The sequence below is a fragment of the Triturus cristatus genome, chromosome 1_2, assembly GCF_964204655.1.
Source record: "Triturus cristatus chromosome 1_2, aTriCri1.1, whole genome shotgun sequence".
Taxonomy (NCBI): domain Eukaryota; kingdom Metazoa; phylum Chordata; class Amphibia; order Caudata; family Salamandridae; genus Triturus; species Triturus cristatus.
This window is the reverse complement of record NC_140580.1, coordinates 1,049,578,145-1,049,590,855: the sequence shown is the minus strand read 5'-3', so window position 1 is coordinate 1,049,590,855 and position 12,711 is coordinate 1,049,578,145. Positions and strand designations below refer to the sequence as shown.

At 46.1% G+C, this 12,711-nt stretch overlaps 1 protein-coding gene and 1 pseudogene across 2 annotated transcripts in view; one reads left to right on the top strand and one right to left on the bottom strand.

Annotated features, from left to right (window-relative positions):
* The window catches only part of RABGAP1 (RAB GTPase activating protein 1), a 1,076,978-nt gene that overhangs the window by 803,029 nt on the left and 261,238 nt on the right, over positions 1-12,711 (bottom strand). The window lies entirely within an intron of this gene.
* On the top strand, positions 4,114-6,214 carry LOC146868641 (SNW domain-containing protein 1 pseudogene; annotated as a pseudogene).

The window sequence follows — 12,711 nt, the reverse complement described above, 5'->3', positions numbered from 1 at the left end:
CACCTGCCAAAACAGGTGCATCGGTGTGGGTCTGTGAGAGCCGACCGCCACCCCGTTGACAAAGAGCGAGAACAGGGTCGGAGCCAAGACGCACCCCTGCCTCACTCCCCTGCCAACCGGGAAGTCCTCGGTCACCTCCCCCACACCCCCCCACCGCACCCGGGCAACATTTTCCTCATGTAAGCGGATGATCACGGTGAGAAGTTCGGGTGCGATTCCCATTTCCCTCAGAACCTGCCAAAGCTTTCTTCTTGGGACCAGATCAAAAGCTGCTTTTAGATCCACAAAGACCGCATAAAGGGCACCGTTCCCCAAGACCACTGTCTTCCAATATAAGTTAACAAAGCGGAAGACTTGGTCGATTGTGCTTGTCCGGGAACCCTGCCTGCATTGGACTTAAAATATCATGGTCGTCCATCCAGGTTTGGGTTATGTGGAGAAACATACGACCTATAATCTTTTGGACCGAGTCTATTAAACTGATTGGTCTATAATTGCTTGCAATTGATTTGTCCCCTTTTTTAAATACTGGAACGATTTCAGCACCCTTCCACGAGGGCGGGATATCCGCTCCCTGAGCAATTGCATTAGCAAGTCGCATAATGTAGCTGGACCAGAGACTTCTGTCATTAATGAACATATCCGCGGGGATTCAGTCCATACCAGGAGCCTTTCCCCTAACAACTCCATCTAGGGCTCTATCCACATCCTTTAATGAAAATATAGCCTTTTTGTAGTACACGTGGGAAAAGGTCTCAACAGGGGTATTTACGAAGGGAGCGGCATACTGGGGTTTGAAATAATCGACCCATGCGTTCTGCGCCACGTTGTTTTGTGGACGCTCTGCTATGCCGCCCCTGTCCCATTTGTATGTGTCCCAAAAGACTTTACTATTCTTATTCCTGGAGGCATCAAGAAGATCCTTCCAAATTCCGTTTTCCCAGGTTACCTTTGCCTCCTTCAGTGACTTCCCATAGTGTGACCTAGCAGACCTTACGAGTAATGGATCTTTCTGTTTGAGTGCGCTACCTAATTCGTCCCGGGCTTTCCTACACTCATTATTATACCAGCCCTCTTTTTTGTGAAGCTTGGGATTTCTATTAGAGGCGCGTTTGAGGAAATGTTTTCGCAGGCCCGCAAAAAGCCTTGCGTGGATTTCCACTACTAATTGATAAGGGTTTTGGCCCTCTACCAATGTACCCGGTTCTTCTAGTGCAGAGATGACTTCTTCTTTTATTGCTAATAGAGCTTTCGGGTCTTCAGCAATCCAATCCCATTTTAGGTGGCGCATATCATTAGACAGGTGATGCTCAGACTCGAATATGCCTTGCGGCATTAATGTGTGGCCAAGTAAGGACGTGCTAAATGATGAAACTAGTGGGTGATGGTCACTCTCAAGACGATTAACTACCTTCATATCTGTAAAATGGGGCCAGAGTTTGATATGAATCAGTAAATAATCGATTCTACTTGCCCTGCGACCATTGTCAAAGGTATTTATTCCGTGTTTATCAGACAGACTCCTGCCATTAGCTGCTCTCATGTGGTTTCCTAGACATAGACCGCTTAACTGGATTGATGCCTCCGTCCACCTTTTTACTGATGCAATCTCAAGAGGTGGGATTCCCCAGCTAGCATCTACTTCTGCAGTAAGCTGAGATATATCATGGTCCAGGGGCTCAAACGATGTATTAAAATCACCTGCTATAATGGGTAAGGAGTTCGAGGGCAGGGAATCGATTGTTTCTTCCAGTAATTGTACTACTGGGGACCTTTTTCCCCCTGGCAAACCTCGTGCATAGACATTGAAAATTTCTAAAATTTGTCCCAGACTTAGGAACAATCTTTACAGATAAGATGTCGTCACTGATGTTAGATCTTTGGGTGACTCGACATCCTAAATTTTGTTTGAGCCATATGGTTAGCCCGCCAAACGGGCGACCTCTTACATTTTTTAAGGCTGGGATATAATAGTTAAGGAATCCGTTGCATAGCAGGGGATCTGTTGACCATGTCTCTTGGAAGAGGCATATATCAAATTTGGATATAAAACCCAGCCAGTCAGGGTCTGCAATTTTTTGGCCCAAGCCTGCTATGTTCCAAGAAATTATAGTCAATTGGCCACTCTCTGACAATCCTCCCTTGTTAAGTCTTGGGTTCCGTTGTAGCGGGCTTTGGCTTTCCCTTACTAAATAAGTCAGATTGTTGTTGTTGGGAGTACTCGCATTAGTTATAGTACCAAGCTCAGCATTACCTGTTAAACCATCTAATACTGTAACAGAACTCGGTGGGGATATTATCCCGGTCCCAATTATTGGCCGGTGTTTTTCCCCATCTGGAACTGGTCCAATATTATTTTCTTGGTGGATTTGTTACCAACACTATAATCCTCTGTTAGAGTGGTATAAGATACCCGTTTTTCTATGGGAGTTATAACTGATTTGCTTATATTATTCCTCATACAGTGAGGGTTTAATCGTCAATCGCAGTCTTCCAGTCCGGAAGACCCAATTTCCTCATACTGTACCTTGGGGCCTCTGTTGTTTCTAGGCCACATATCGGTGCCTCTCTGACCGGAATCCACTAGGTTGGGCTGTTGATATTCACCATAGAAGAAGGACAAGGGCAAAGAAAGAATGGGGGTACAAGAGTTGGAGTTCTGCCAATGACCGATATGCTCCACTGCCCTTGTATCTCTAAAGTTAATTATTATGCAGTCTCCTTCTATTGTTTTCTTCTTTGGGCCCACCCAGTTAACTCGACGTGCAAAAAGAATTTGTTGATACATTCTGGGGTAAGGGGCGGTTGGAGTTTAGCCAGTACACACACTTGTTCTTCAGTTCCCTGTAGTCCTCCCTGGAGTCTAGACCCAGGGGCTTGACCCCTGCCAGTATTATCACGTAGGGACTGGACTCTGGGGGGAGATGTATACTTGGGGGTTTCCTTGTTGCCAAAAGACTAGATACTTCCCTTCCTGATTCTTTTACCGCTAGGCTACTACTAGCTGTTGCCAATACATTCACCCCACTCACTGGATTACCTATAGTAGAGTTCTTGGTGGTATCCCGAGTTACCTTGCCCATCACTGGCGGATTAGTTTTGATAATAGTTGGGATAAGGATGGGTGCAGCATCGACAGTTGGAGCACTTTTGTTAGGAGGCATAACAGATAATTTATCGCACCCCTGGTAGCATTTTTCTGCCGAGACTGCGTCGACGAATACATCAGCTCCAAACAAGTCAATCTATTTTCAATACCATCCAGTCTATCGTAAATTGGTTGGCAAGTTTTATAAAATATGGTCTCTAATTTCCCCCAAAAATCATCTCCCACGTTTTGCAAGTCCTTAGGTGGGACCAAAGGGGATGGTATTGGGACGCTCTCCTTCTCACCACCTAAAGTTACTCCTGGGAGAGCAGGGGATTTCTCAGGGATATCCACGGGAGTAATTCTCCTAGCCTTTGCAGTGTGTCCAGCATTTGGCGGTTCTCTACGCTTCCTCTTGAGTTTCGGAATTTTCATACTCTCTTTGTTGTTCGGGATAGGTATTTTTGCCTTGGAGTTCGTGGCGGACCGAGTCTTTACACTCTCAGGAACACCAGTGGTTTGGGTTGGGTAGACCCTTTTTTGGTCTGGTGTTGAGGTTAACTCCATCAGATTCTGGGATGCAATGCATTGATCTTTCATGACAGGGGGAATTGTTTCCCGGAACATCCAACACCAGGCTAACATCATTGATATCAATTCCCTGTTCCGTATTTCGAGCCGGGGAATGTACATGAGACAGATAGCCCAGCGAGGAGCGTTTATCTGTGAGAGAACCCAGCGACAAGCGCTTCTCTGTAAAGTCTATCTCCTTGTCCAGGATAGATGATACTCTTACCAGGAATTGGTCTAGTGTGCCGACCAGAGACTTCCGGCCTGTTACAGGAGCAGTGGTTTATCATTTCACAAACCCATGAACTTGTGTGGGAGTGGACTACACCCTGGCTAAAATAATTCATAAATAAAGTGTTTGTCATTGGTCAAACTCATTTTTGGGCGTTTTCCTTGCCGATGGCCAGCTCACAGCAACAGTAATTACACTCACTAAAGCAGCAAAGTCGAACGGGCTGCAGTTCAGAGGAACAGGATCCAAAATGGCGCTTGCCAGTTTTTTGCCTGCGCCTACTCAACTGTCTCAGGACCAGCTAGAAACAGAAGAAAGAGTGAGAGCTCAGAGATCAAGGCAGACTGCACTTGTAGCTTCTCGCAAGGAACCTCCACCTTATGGGTATAGAAAGGGCTGGACACCCCGAACATTGGAGGATTTTGGAGATGGAGGCGCTTTTCCAGACATCCATGTGGCACAATACCCACTGGAAATGGGCAAAAAGAAGAACATCCAATACTCTTGCAGTTCAGGTGGATGCAGAAGGGAAAATCAAATATGATTCAATCGCTCGGCAAGGGCAGTCAAAAGACAAGGTTATTTACAGTAAGTACACAGACCTGGTTCCAAAGGAGGTCATGGACGAAGATGACCCTGATCTTGTTCGACCAGATGAAGAAGCTGTGAGGGAGTTAACTGAGAAGACACGGTTGGCACTGGAGAAATCTGTCTCCCAGAAGGTGGCCGCTGCCATGCCTGTGCGGGCAGCAGATAAGCTGGCACCAGCCCAGTACATCAGGTACACACCGTCCCAGCAGGGTGTTGCTTTCAACTCTGGAGCAAAACAAAGGGTTATTCGGATGGTGGAGATGCAGAAAGATCCCATGGAGCCACCTCGATTCAAAATTAACAAGAAGATTCCACGTGGACCTCCATCGCCCCCGGCACCAGTCATGCACTCTCCTAGCAGAAAGATGACGGTGAAAGAACAGCAAGAGTGGAAAATCCCCCCCTGCATTTCAAACTGGAAAAACGCAAAGGGCTACACTATCCCATTGGACAAGCGCCTGGCTGCAGACGGCAGAGGGCTGCAGACCGTACACATCAATGAAAACTTTGCCAAACTTGCTGAAGCTTTGTACATTGCTGACAGGAAGGCTCGTGAGGCAGTGGAGATGCGTGCTCAGGTGGAGCGGAAGATGGCACAGAAAGAGAAAGAGAAGAAAGAGGAGAAGTTGCGAGAGCTGGCTCAGATCGCCAGAGAGAGGCGAGCAGGCATCAAAACCCATGTGGAGAAAGCGGAGGATGGTGAAGCTCGTGAACGGGAGGAAATTCGCCAAGACCGACGGAAAGATAGGCAGCACGACAGGAATATCTCACGGGCTGCCCCTGATAAGAGATCTAAATTGCAGCGAAATGAAGATCGAGATATTAGTGAAATAATTGCCTTAGGGCAGCCTAACACTCGTCCCACTACAGAGGTCCAATATGACCAGCGACTCTTTAACCAAAACAAGGGTATGGACAGTGGCTTTGCTGGAGGAGAGGATGAGGTTTACAATGTGTATGACCAACCATGGCGAGGAGATAAGGAGGTGGCACAGAATATCTACCGGCCAAGCAAGAACGCAGATAAAGACATGTATAGAGACGACCTGGATACACTAATGAAAACCAGCAGGTTTGTTCCTGATAAAGAATTTTCTGGCTCAGACCGCCGACAACGACGTGAGGGCCCTGTACAGTTTGAGGAAGATCCTTTTGGTCTTGATAAGTTCTTGGAAGAAGCCAAACAGCACGGCGCTTCAAAAAGGCCTTCCGATAGTAGCCGGTCAAAAGAGCATGACCATGAAGGCAAGAAGAGGCGGAAAGAGTAAAGGAAGTATGTGAAACCCAAGACGGACTAGATATTATTGACTTGCTGTAATCCAACATGTTCTCAACAGGACATAAAGGGTTTTCTTGAAATGGAAATGAACAATGAAACTTTGAACTCAATTACTCAATTACATTCATGTTGGAATGTAGCTTTAAAAAAAAAAGCAGTTTTTAAAGTACCATTAAACCCAAACAAGCATGCCTCTCTGTCCATGCTGTATACAGTGCTTATGAATTATATTTGCTACGTATGTAGCACAAAACAGTAAGGCACATAACTGTTACATTTGAATAAGGGGCTTGTAACTAAATATGAGCAATGTACATATTTACTAAGGCTGCCAAGTAGCTCTATTTGTAGGTGTTCCCAGTGCAGCAGACCTCACATGGATTAGGCATCCAAATCTGCTTCCATTCACCCTTATAATCCTACTATACTGGCATGGTAATTGTATACAGGAGTGCACCAATTGTATCCCCAAGAAAAGGATTGCCAGGGTATAGTTGTGGAAAAGAAGGTTAAAGCCATGCAAGCTGTAGATGAGAATGGAAATTCAGGTTTTAAAGATTAAAGCTTCTCTGCATGATCCCCTGGGCCATTATCTTTGGGGAAAGTACTATGACTAAGGAGCTCAAACCGAAGTTTACACAAAAATAATTCCATAAGAAAAAAACAGCTCTAGCTTTCGCAAAGTCACTGCAGTTGAGCAACGCTCTCCAGAAAACCATGTGGCTGCTGCTCTCTACCGCATAACCAGGTTTAGTCCATTCCTCACAAGTGCAAGAACTGCACTGTAAATTTGGCCAACAGTTTTTGGCAGGATTACTGAAGTTCCTTTTCTGTTATTGAGTAAAACATTGTTGGAAAAAAAAAAAAACTAAAGCAGCAAAGTCAAAATGTTGCTATGTAGGAGGATATGAATACTTCACCCACTATTAAATAATTCTGTTGCTTTGAGACTGCAAAGCAGTAATACTAGAGTGAGGTTAATGACGTGTAGGAAGCTGGGTTATACCAAAATGAGGTATAGTGTGCACAGAGTCCAGTGGAAGCCCAAAGGTAGGCAGAGGTAACAGTAGATGGCACCTCATTCTCCATTTGTGGTAGTGTGGGCAAGCAGTAAGGCTTTATAAGAGGGTAGTGTTAAGCATTTGTTATACACACTCAATCAGAAAATGATGTCACGCACTCAAAGACTGAACTCAGACACATTTGATTTGTGTAAAATTATTATTTAGTTGTATTTATCTCCTAGAAACAAGCAAGCCTGGCACAGATAAGTGTATTTGATAATTTTCAAGGCAGGTTGAACAATACAAGCAAGCTGAATGAAAATGACTGTTACAGGTTTGTAAATACATTTAATACAGTGGAAATTACTGTTAGATTACTTTGATATACTTTGCAGATTATTTTCTGGATTACTTTTTCTACTCCGTGTGATACACCTAAATATCACACTGGGACATTTCATAGAGAAAAGCGAAGTAGCAATTTTTAGTTCTTTGCAGTTTTCTTAAAGTTCAATACAAAAACCAACTCCCCACTTAGAACCTTTTTCAAGGAAAAACAGTCCATGTATTCCTATGGAGAGAAATGAAGTTATTGGTTAACAGGTAAGTACTTTGTTGTGGGAGTTGGTATTCTAGGGTAAGAACCAGGGTTCCCCCAGGGTCGGGGATGCACTCTTGAAACACCCTAAGCAGCACTAGGACGGCTGGGTGCTGAGGCCCAATATTATCCAATGGGGGATAGGGGGCCTCCGGTTAGTGGCTGCTGACTAGCAGGCAACAAGGTTGTGGCAGCAAAGCTCATGGTGTTAGGCTAAGGGCAAAGGGGAATCCGAATTAGTACATAAGGTGCACCCACAGCAGCGGCTGGGTGCTGTTTTGGCGTCGGGTACCCTGTTTTTTTCTATGGGGATTCTAGGTTTTGGTTTTTAGCTGCAGGCTCAGTTCAGGAAGACTTCCAGGAGGAACCAACAGCTGGGCAGGTAAGTTGGAGGGCTCTGGGACGTAGGTGCACCTCGGGTTCTTTTCTCCATGGCACATGGCGGTTAGATGCAGGGGTGTCTTTTGAGGTTGTTTTTCACCTTACCGAGCCACTCGCGGTTGGGGTCACCGTGCAGAGGCTGCATGTGACGTCGGGGAGTCCTGGAGGGGTCAACCCATGGTGAACTCGGACTCTGGAGCGCTGGGGGACCTCGCTGGGGCTGGTGGGCCACTAGGACTCGGGCCGTAGGCGTCAGTGCAGTGGTGGTTTCAGGTGTCGGGTTTCTTTGTCATCAGCAGGCTCTGAGTCGTTCTTGGCTGTTTCTTTTGAACAGAGCTGCTGTTCACAAGAGATCCGGTCTTTTTTGAAGGCAGTCAGTCCTCCTAGTGTTCTGGAGGTTGCGGACTGCAGGACAGGGTGACTTCTGGTGCAGGATCTCTGGAAACTGCAGATGGGCTGGTGGGACTGGGACCAAGTCAGTTTTTGTCTGCAGTCTCCTCTGCTGGGCATCTTCCTTTTTTCTTTTTCGTAGGTTGCAGGACTCGGTCTTCTTGATTCAGGGCTGCCCCCTAAATAATGGGGTGTATTCAGGGGTGTTTCAAGGGTCTCTAGGTTAGTAGCCAATGGGCTACTGACCTTAGGGTGACTACACCCTTGGTCTGCTCACCCCACATTGGGGAGTGGGCACAATCCCTAATCCTGACTTGGGAGTGCCTGCCATCTGCAAGATGGTGTGGACTGAAGAGTGCGCTTCACCTCACCTATTCCACCTGAGGGGTAGGGTTGGCAGATGTGGGCACACCTTCTGGGCTGGCTAATTTTTCGCGCCTGTCTGCCCGCCGAAAAGGAGGAGAGACAGGAAGGAGCCCTGCAACTGATAGCAGATGACACTTCCTGGCCTGGGGGAGGTGTGAACACCTTGAACAGAAAATGCTTTGTTGCTGGGCTCAGGGAGCGAAGGCTCCCACCCTAGGGGTCCAGAGACCTGTCTTGTGGTGGCAGGCTGGTGTGTACCAGTCAGGGAACCCACCAGAGGCTGGTCGTTTTTCAGGGGGCATCTCTAGGATGCCCTCTGAATGCATTTTTCATTTAAATCCCACACTGGAATCAGTGTGGTTTTATTGCACTGAGAAGTTTGATGCTAAACGTCCCAGTTTTCAGTAAAGTTATTATGGCGCTGTTGAGTTTGTAATGATAAAACTCCCAGCACCATATACTCTTAATGGCATTACTGCACTTACAATGTCTAAGAATTGGCCTAAACACTGTAGGGCTCATGCACCTGTACCCTCACCACTGGTATAGTGCACCCAGCTAGAGAGGTGGCTGACCTATGCCAGGGCAGTGGGTTGTAGGCAGGGCACACAGGGGTGTGTGCCATGTCGACTCTTAACTTTGTTCTGCACCAAAACACGCAGCCTGCAATGGCAGTGACTGTGTGTGAAGGTACAGGGCCTCTAAGGGTGGCACAATAAGTGTTGCAGCCCTTAGAGGCCTTCCCTGGCCACAGTGCCCTTGGTAACGTTTACAAGGGTCCGACATGTGGCCAGGGAGGTGCCAATTGGGGGTACAAGGTACAGTTTTGGGAAAGAACACAGGCCCTGGGAACCTGATTGGCAGGGACTCAGGGCCCATAGTCAAAGGCAAAACGTGGGGTGTTACTGCAACAGGAACCCAGCTTCCTACAACATGAGTTTATGCTACGTGAAGTAAAACACAGAGGTAGGGGATTGATGAACCTACAAAAAGCAAGTCTGTGAATGCAGACATTGCTCTTATCAATACTCCCTGGAATCCCCCAGTATTTACATCTTTGAGACTGTCCATTTAAATACATGGGTAAAGGGTGCTCTTGCAGGTTTTGGAAGAGCCAAGGATAAAAGAGAACTATGGACAGAGAAAACCTCTGGTCTATTGGGCAGTAAGTTATGACCTCTACAGGTTTATCAGTCTGAGAAGTTGTTTTAGAATGGACAGAACGATTGGCCATACAGTAATGTTAAAAAAGTGGACTCCATCAAAATAACCTTTGAGTGTATAATAAAAGAGTTTGGATATTTGCACTTATTGACTGGTTTGTAAGAAGGCAGAGGACACCTGATTGTTGCTAAGCTTCTAAGGACATTTGTCATAAGTCAGAAGGCTACAGTACTTAATGTAATCTATCAACTTGAGCCATCAGTAATTAACAATCCTAGAGAGGTCAGAAGTGCTAGACTAACACTAAACCACTCGTGTCTTCATACGGCTTCCAGTCTGCTCCAAGAAAGCAAGACGAACAAGAAACTTGCCCTCCAGTAAGACAGCCTACACGGATATGAAAAAACAACATGAGCAGCAGCAGCAGCAGTTCAAGTTTCCATCAAACATAAAAAGTACAACACAAGCAAAAGCAGAGCAAATTACTCAACGCACAAAACGCAAATACAGCACAGGCAGCAGAAATACAACTTGCAACAACACTGAACAGCACTGGCGGGGGTAACAACAGCAGGGTACAGTTTACAAAACATCTGTCCCCTTTCTCCAGATCCACACCCACAGGTGATGATGCAAAAGGCAATGAAGTGGCTCTGCAGTACAGCTTGAAGGATAGTCAAGCCATAGCAAGGCAGTGCTTCAAGCAGAGTCTACAATGTCCTGGACATAAGGCATCAAGGCACCTCTGGATGCCAAGGCGTGAGAGGGGACGAGGGGTATAAATTTGTAAATTGGCAGTTTTACTCAATGATGGCAGAGCACTTTCCTGGTGATGTAAGAAGCATTTTGCAACGGTTACCAAATGGGTATTCTGGCACTGCAAGTAGATAATTGCACTGCAGGCTAGACTTAGAGGTCAGAAGAAGGATTAATGAGTAAAGAGTGTTTTTTAGGCTTTACAGAATACAAGCAATTGGTCAATTGCAAGCAGTTGAAAAAGAAGTGCGTTCCAAGTCCAGTTCTAGGGCAGAAAAAGCACAACCTCCTGCTGGTGTACACCTTAATCTGTGGACCACAGGTGGCAAGATGGAAAATAGTGAGAACGTTGAACTCTAGGTACTTGGTGCTCCTACTGTTAAAAGTACAAAAATTATGCAAAGATTTATTTTTAAAAACACTTTTGCTACAGGGAGCCAGTGTAATTTGCTAATGACAGTGGAAGAGTAAGCCTGAGTTGGCAGTGGTAGCACAAGACTAGCAGCCACATTTTGGATCTCTTGCAGCGGATGAAAAATATAGGCTTGGCCACAAATAATGGAATCATGGCAATTCAGCAGTCCAGCCTGCTTAAAACCGTGGCCTCGGTGACTGTCTGGTAGGAAGAAGGTTTGCTGGCTTGGCCTGCAAGAGTTAGCTTAGCGTACAGTATGAAGCCCAGGTTCCACACTGAAGAGACAGGAAAATGTTCCTTTCACCTATCAGTAAGCCAAGGACAGGTGATGGAAGCAGTAGGTGCATGGGCGCATGAGATGAGTAGGAGCTAATTTTTTCCAGATTTAGTCAGGAATATGTTTAGTACAACCACAAGAGATTATGAGAAAGTGTCCAACATAATACAGAACACAACAGTGTTCCAGGAAATACATAAGATAGTAAATATATGTAGTATTAGAATAGAAACATTTATAATGGGCGATTAGAGTATGCAGGGTGGATAACAGATAGTGTGAGATGCAGTACCTGTTCTGAAAGGTGAGTAATTGAAAGTAGTTGAACGCCAGGAAAAAGGTGGCAGGCTTGTGGATTTCTATCAGTTCCCTCCCAGGGTTGAAAAGGACACAGTAAAAAAAAAAATAATCAAGGTGTGGGAATGGGAAGAATGGTCATCAGAATTTGGATGGATGGGGGTGTTAGGCGTAGGAAGCAGGGGATGGTAGAAGAGAGTAAGTGGGCAGTGTCCGCATGGAAAACTGGAATTAACAATTTTTCTGCTTTGGTGACAAATGTGGACAGCATCTTGGGAGGCAGGTGAAGAAACAGGAGAGGCCCAAACCCTGCCATCCACTTACTTAAGCCAGAGAGCGAGACCCCACTGCAGCTTCACTGTACGAATAGCAAGTAGTAGCCAAAGATCTGTATGTAAACAATGATCAATGGTCAACATAGCTCATGCAGCCTATCACACCAAGAAATAGATTAGGCACAGATCCAAGAGGCACTTGCTGCAGTTATTCTCAAGGGTAGTTCCTGCATGAGTGAGTCAGGGGTGGAGCCCCATTAGTCTTGGAGGAAGGAAAAGGAGAGTGGAAGACTGGTCTGAGACACTCATACTGCCCATTATGCAAGTAGCAGTGCAGCACAGCAGTGTACAAACACATACTGAGCATGCAAGGTGGACGACTTCACTATCGCCCAAATACTGCGTGCGCAGTGTGCGTCTGTGGGGCAGAAGTGAGGGCAATCAAGCACTGCCTAAAGAAGCTGTTTTTCCAGGGTTTTTGTTGAGTAATAGGCGCGCCTGGATCTGTTACGTAGGTTGAGTACATCCTTCCAGAATCCAGCCTCCTCCTCAGACATGCTGGCCCTTGCTACTGTCAGTCCAGGCGAATAGGAGGCATGATTTTGGTAGGACAAATAATTTGACATGTCCCTTCATAACAGTTGCTGAAGCTTTTTGCCTCCTGTTCGCCCTTCAGCTCTCTATCCTCTGTAACACTCTGTCTTCTCTCTCAGGCTGGCCCATCAGCTTCTGACTCCCTATCAGAGCTGCAAGCATTCAGTAAGGTCTAGTACTGCTTCTTTAGGCCTGGGCTGGACCCGTATTTCCCTCCTTCCTTCACCAGCTGCCCCCGAGAGAAAACTCTCGGAGAACCGCCATTAGAGCCATGGACTGAAAGTACTAGTATCCTTTGCCTCCTCTTTCAAGCTGCCTTACAGGCCTGAGACTTTGCCCGGCCTCCTCTACTTTCAGGTTATGTCATCTCTCCTTATTCCCCACTCCAGCCACTAACATTTTCTTTCAGCTTTAATCTCAATCTCACTCCCCAA